Source organism: Eumetopias jubatus, unplaced genomic scaffold, assembly GCF_037043125.1.
Source record: "Eumetopias jubatus isolate StellerSeaLion01/CBP00866 unplaced genomic scaffold, mEumJub1_p1.0 scaffold_1, whole genome shotgun sequence".
Taxonomy (NCBI): Eukaryota; Metazoa; Chordata; class Mammalia; order Carnivora; family Otariidae; genus Eumetopias; species Eumetopias jubatus.
The window spans coordinates 75,379,220-75,386,021 of NW_028274807.1; the positions used below are offsets into that span (position 1 = coordinate 75,379,220).

The window sequence follows — 6,802 nt, forward strand, 5'->3', positions numbered from 1 at the left end:
AAAAGGTTTTGCTACTTCTTTTTAGAAGAATCCATTAAATTGTCTTTTAATAATTTGCTTTAAGAAATTTAATTCCCTAAAGCTATCTGTAGATTAAAGGTAGAATTTGCTAGACTTTTTGTAGAGTGAGAAAATTTTAAAATGATGTAATCAGGAATGAACATCCCTCATGAAAAAATTGGTCATGTAATTGATCCCAGAACATGGAAATCCATATTTACTATTTGCTCTGTGAATCTTCACAAACGAATGAGATGACTCATCACGTTCTTAACAGAAATTATGTTTTAATTTCCTGCTGTGTTAAAAGAATGCCCTATCTCAAACTAGTGTACTGCTGACTTATTTTCTACTTTGTGTAAAGTAGTGGTAGAAATGAAAATATGAAATAAAATAGTTTTAAGTGGAGGAAACATTTTTCTCTTTTTGTTCATTGAGGTCGGGTATATATTATGAGATAAATGCATTATATATTAGAATAGAGTATAAATCCATATATTGTACCTTTGACTTTAATTAAACTGAATGCCATAAGCATAACTTTGCATTAAAAAATAAAGATGCTAGGAAATCAATTTGTTTAATTCGACTTTAACCTGCGCCATGAGAAAATTTTAGGCCAACGTAGCTTACAAATATCCAGATGGAGATAAAGGGAAGAAAGAACTTCCAAAGAATAGAACACATTCTTATAATTCAGCAGAAGGTTGGGGAAAAGTGGCAAGAGACAGTCTAACTTCTTAAAAAATTCCTTCAAATAGTGAGTCCTACAGGATATTTGCCTCTGTATCACTGCTAATTTTCTTATGCAAGTTTATGAGAAACAGAATTGGTTAGCTCTCTCAAAGTTCATTTCTCTTTGCTATAGCAGAATTTCTCTTTGTTATAGCAAAATTTAGCCTGCTTTTGGAAATACTGTGTCTGAAATTTGTTCTCTGGATACAAAAAGAACACTAGAAAAAAGATACACAGCTACTCACTACTGCTTGAAGATTGTAGCTCTTTTAAGCATAAAGAAACAGTGGCATTTATTCTGCCTATTGTATGCTTAAGGTTTAAGTTGTGAACAATGACAAATCAGTTGTACTTTTGCCTGGCATGGACTATCAAATGGCCTTGTAGTGGTCAAGTTGACAGTGTTGTATCTAATTAACAGAATCATTCATTTATTTTTTTTTCCTAAACTTAAATTTGAAGATTTTCAGCAGTTGGAAAAATTTCCCCAAAACTAAGAATTTATATACAAAGCCATGTTCATTGAAACACGTTCATATACATGTTTCTTTGAGTTCATTTTATTCTTTGAATCATACATTTATTCATTTTTTTAGTTAAAAATAACAACTATCCATTTTTCTCCCCTTGTGATATGAATATACCTTCTCAAATACTCTTCCTTTTTTATGCTAAAATAAACATCTGTCCTACTGACCAAACTTTTTTCCTCCAATATATCAGGTCTGTTTGACAGTGATTAGCAGGGTTTAAAGAAGTGTTTTCCAGAGGCTTTATGAACTTTTGCTAACTTGTGCTAAATGTCTGGTTCAAGAAATAAGTTATCTTTGTGTTTTGAAAGCATACCCAATGCATAATGGGCTTATGTACCTAAGTTGCAGTAACATCACAGCTATTGTTGAGAATTGAACTTTCCAGAACATGACACTTTATGCTTTGGTAGATCAATTAAAAATAATTTGAATCATTTTAAAGACATTATTCTTAAACATATTATACTTTTCATTGCCTTATTAAATACAGTATATGAAACCAATCAAACAGTTTCTTGGGTGAGTCAGTAACATCAAGATGATGGGCTTATTGAACTGTGTTAAAAAGTACCGTGCTAAAATTATGTGTATTTAATGAGCCCCAGCCTGCTCTAGTGGTTTACTACTTAGTGATTCTTTGCCCTCCCCCATAATTTCATCTGTTACTCCTATGTGGTTGTTCTCATAATTAGCCGCGCCTCTCTTAATTAACTACCAGTTGTAATTTAGAGAAAATAAAAGTTATTAGGAGACATGAGACCTCCAAACTTGACAAATGAGTGATAGCCTTTATTTCCTAGTTTTGTCAATATGCTCTGACCTACAAGTATTTTCTCAGTTCTTTGGAAGAATAAAATTAATGGGTTCATTACTGCTGTTTTTTTCCTTGCTTATAAATCTTTCTTCTTTTATTTCTGGAACTGGGGCTATGTTTTATCTGGTTGAACCTCACTGAAATGTGACTATGTTAAAAGAAGCCCAATTTCATAATTATTACCCAAGAGGCTCACAAAGGATATAAGAGAAGTCAAATATTTAAAAGAACATATACAGCATTGTCTTTCCTTGTTCCTCAATAATAAGCAAACATATTGTACCTAAGTTGTACAGAAAAAAAAATCAATTTTCAGTTATTATTCATAAATGTAAATGATAAATGCTATAGAAAGCATTTCATTGTATAGTGTGTTTTGATTGTTTCTTAGAAAAGCAAGGTTTGGAGCTAGGTAACCATTCCTGGTAACTAAAATATATATTTAAAAAAACATCCATGCATTGAAATGGTCTGCATAATTTAATTGAAGTTATAACAGTACTATGATGTGACGGACTGAAGTTCAAACTGTGGAAAGGATTTGCAGAAGGTCAGTTCCTTAAATGTTTAATCATTAATGAATGTAAAGAACTTCACTGAAGCATCTTCCATGTTTCTGTGACATTTCACCGGAGGAAGTCATGTCTGTAAAAAGGAAAGTTGAAATTGTTAAAGCTACTGAGAGCTCCATAGATATGGGGAATACCATCAACTTCAATTGAGAAGAGCTAAAACTCTACATCATGTTTCATTATAGCTTTTCTCCCCTGGGACATATTTTAATTGCAAAGACAATAATACAAAATGATAATTTCAGATCAAAACACAATAAAAAGGACATCTTCCATGTATAAGCCAGTGCTTATGCTCAAGCCACAGTTCCTTTCTTTGGGTACCTGCTGTATTCTACTTCTTTTCAGTTTTCAATCATGGTTCAAGGACATTGCCATGACATGCAAAAGAAATAAAGAAAATCTATTACTTTCTGTTTATTGCTATGATAACACATTGATACTTATAGTATATTTTGCTCTACTTAAAGGGACCAACCATAATACTGCCATTTAAATATGATTTTTCTGCTCTTTGAGAGTTCTGTTAATATATTTGAGTGATAGTGCATCAATATTGGTCTAAAATAAAAAAATTGTCGGGGTGCCTGGGTGGCTCAGTCGTTGAGTGTCTGCCTTCGGCTGAGGTCATGATCCCAGGGTCCTGGGATCGAGCCCCGCATCGGGCTCCCTGCTCAGCGGGAAGCCTTCTTCTCCCTCTCCCACTCCCTCTGCTTGTGTTCCCTCTCTTGCTTCTCTCTCTCTCTCTCTCTCTGTCAAATAAATAAATAAAATCTTTAAAAACAATTGTCAGTATAATAAGCAACATGTGCCTTACATTATTAAAAGTCTTAGTGCAGGGCGCCTGGGTGGCTCAGTTGGTTAAGCGACTGCCTTCGGCTCAGGTCATGATCCTGGAGTCCTGGGATCGAGTCCCATATCGGGCTCCCTGCTCGGCGGGGAGTCTGCTTCTCCCTCTGACCCTCCCCACTCTCGTGCTCTCTGTCTCTCATTCTGTCTCTCTCAAATAAATAAATAAAAATCTTAAAAAAAAAAGTCTTAGTGCATGTGGCAGCAAGGGGTAGCATAATTAGTAGTCCTATGTCTACCCAATTTCATCAGGAAGACATCCTGCTTTCAATGGCAGAGACCTAGAACTTTCTAATTCCATTTAGAGAAGCTGTGAAACCTTACACAAAATCTCTCTCTGAATTTGAGTTGCTTAGAGCTGACGCCTATAAAAAAACTCAAAATTGTGGTCTAAAATGTTAGTGATTTGAGGAAGACATTGTTGCAAATACCAGGTTATCTTCCTTTTCAAAACACATACTGAGAAGAGGTTAACATTTGTTCTGGAAACTAGGTAACATACAGTGGCTATATCTAGATCTAAACTCAAACCACGCAAAACTTCCACAATTAGAACTAGTTTCACTTTTAGTGTGAAGACTTATAGTGAAACCCAGAAGGTGAAAACCCACGAATAAACCTTCTTTAAAAGAGTATACATTAACTCCCACAGAAGTGGAATAAAGATTTTCACAAAGTCTAACATATTGCCTCTGTTTGTTTTAGAAATGTGTAAGCCGAGAAGTTGGCATCCAGCAATGACAACTTAACCTCCTGAAGACGTTATAGGTCATGAAGAGAATGCTGGCCTAGAAGTCCAGAGACCTGGGTTCTGGCTCTTGCTCTGAGTGTCTGTAAAATTTTGAGCAAATCAATTTCCTCTCACAGGCCCAATGTCCTCATTTGTAAAAAACAAAACAAAACAAAAGGGTTGGATTAAATGAGACTATGTTCTTGAATCATTCAGTGACTTAATCCAAAAACTAAGAAACAATATACCAGAAAATGATTTTGAAAAGTTAAATGGAAATTAGACATATATTTTTTATTTTTTTATTATTCATAAACTATAAAACATAAAACTTCACAAGATGAAGTAAAAAAGGATCTGAAAAATCTTGGTCATAGTGGCAGGAAATAATGAATAGAAATCTAATGGTTGACCGGAGCACCTGCAATGATTGACAAAAGGGAAAGAGAAAATACATGATGTTATGTTTTATTCTAAACCTATTCTTTTGTGATATTACTGTCTTGAAACTTTAATAATAAGGACAGTGGTTGTCATCATACTCACCAAAGCCTACTAAATCAAGGACATAATATATGAATTTGGATTTCACCCATAGTGAGTCAGGAAACATATTAATTCAAATACCTTTCCATAGTTTAGTGGCTATCTGGAGTTTAGATGGTCTAAAACTTCATGTGAAAATTTATATGAAAATGAGTTTCCTGCATGATTTTTTTAAGTCATAACCTGTTTTGGTTTAATTCAGAAATACTAGAATGGGTGATAATCCAGGGAGTCCAAGGTAATAGAGTACATGTGGAAACAATCAAAGTTGATTGTTTTAATCTCAGTGTCAGAATGTTCTCAACACATCAAGAAACTGGAGGATTGTGATCCTGATTTCAAGGAGTTACTTGGTTTTTAATAGCAATTAGTTAGGTCCTACTCAAATAAAATGTGGTGATTTTTAACAATTCTGAAGAATGACCATACTTGGTATATCTCTAGACATAAAGTTCAATCCACATTTTGAAGATGGTACTCCTCAAAATGCACTTTCTTCACAGTACTCGTTAAGTCCTCTTATATTTGTGGACATTCAGTAACCCCATAACTTCATCGATCAAAGCTCCATAAAAGAAAAAAAAATTTCTTTTAACTAAGTCATTCTGAGAATAAGAAAGTTGAAGTAAAATATTCACTTCTCATTGTGGTTTAGGGCTTTTGATGAAGAGAACAAACTGGCATGATTTAAATTGAGAGGTTCAGGGTTAATGCGATGCTTTAGGCGACTCTGCATCATTGGTCTAAAGATCATACTGAGAGAAATAAAAAGCATGAAAGTCATGCTTGAAATTGTCAAAACAGTTCCAGTTTGTCTCATCTGCTTGGGAGGGAGGATGAATCCTCGGTAAGCTTCCCTGAGAAAAAATACATTGCCTAGATTTTATGTTTAACATTTCATGTTTAAAATATATAATATATATGGCTAAATATTTGAAAATATAAGGTCAGAATTTAAACTTTGTGGATTTAAATGCTACTTACATCACTAGCTCAATGCCATATAATATACAATATTGTATAATAATAATAATAATAATAATAATTGAGCACTTACATGTCAGACACTATTCTAAATGTTTAATATGTATTAATTCCTTTAGTCCTCTGGACAATGTAATGTGGTTGAACTTTATTATTATCCTCATTTTACGGAGGGGGATTTCAGAACTTAACCAAGGTCCCACCGCTAACAGATAGAGGAACTGGGATTTGACCCACAAAGTGGTTCTCTGCAGCTGCTACTTTTACCTCTTACACTGTACTACTTCTCAAGATACTGGAGACAGTAATAGGATCCACTTTATGGAGCAGGATGATTAAATGAAGCAGTATGTGCATTGTACTAAGTATAGGGCTCAGCACAGAGTAAATTTTCAGAACTGTAATCTAAGATCACTTGCATGTCTTGTGTGCCCAATACACATCTAATTTAATTCTCACAATACTACTATGTTACTATCTAAATATACAAGATGTACGGAAATAAGATATGGAAACAGGATAATGAATGAAGGAGTGACAGAGCTAGGATTTGGATTAGGTGTTGTTATTCCATGGCTAATACTCTTTCTGCTACACCCTTCTCTCTCTTCTGTTCCATGTTATCATAGATCTGGGAATGTAGTTATTGGTAACAAAATGGTGTATGTCACTGAAATGTGTCTTCTTTATAATAGAGGGATTACTACACAGTTATGTATATGTATGAAGGTGATTTATTATGTCAATTAGAATTTTAACCATTGTTCACATATTAATATTCAATAATTATATAAGAATCTGTGGGAATAACTGAATGTATTTTATGGCGAAGTTGATCTAGGACATTCCTTTGCTTCTTTAGTGTCATTTAAGCTACTTAGCCTCAATATACTAATTATTACAGAAGAATTGAAGCAGTGAATTTGTAAGCTAGGAAAGTAACAGGGCAATTTATAAATCAAGATGGATCAATGAGCCCACTGTGAGATGTTAATCAGAAGCCTGCATATACTCAAATTGTACTCACGGTTGGAATCAA

At 33.9% G+C, this 6,802-nt stretch overlaps 1 long non-coding RNA gene across 1 annotated transcript in view; it reads left to right on the forward strand.

Annotated features, from left to right (window-relative positions):
• Positions 1–5,539: 5,539 nt before the first annotated feature.
• Positions 5,540–6,802, forward strand: part of LOC114206915 (uncharacterized) — a 29,766-nt gene continuing 28,503 nt past the window's right edge. The window contains exon 1 of the long non-coding RNA XR_003608751.2: positions 5,540–5,626. This is a non-coding gene — a long non-coding RNA (uncharacterized LOC114206915). The remainder of the gene's footprint in view (positions 5,627–6,802) is intronic.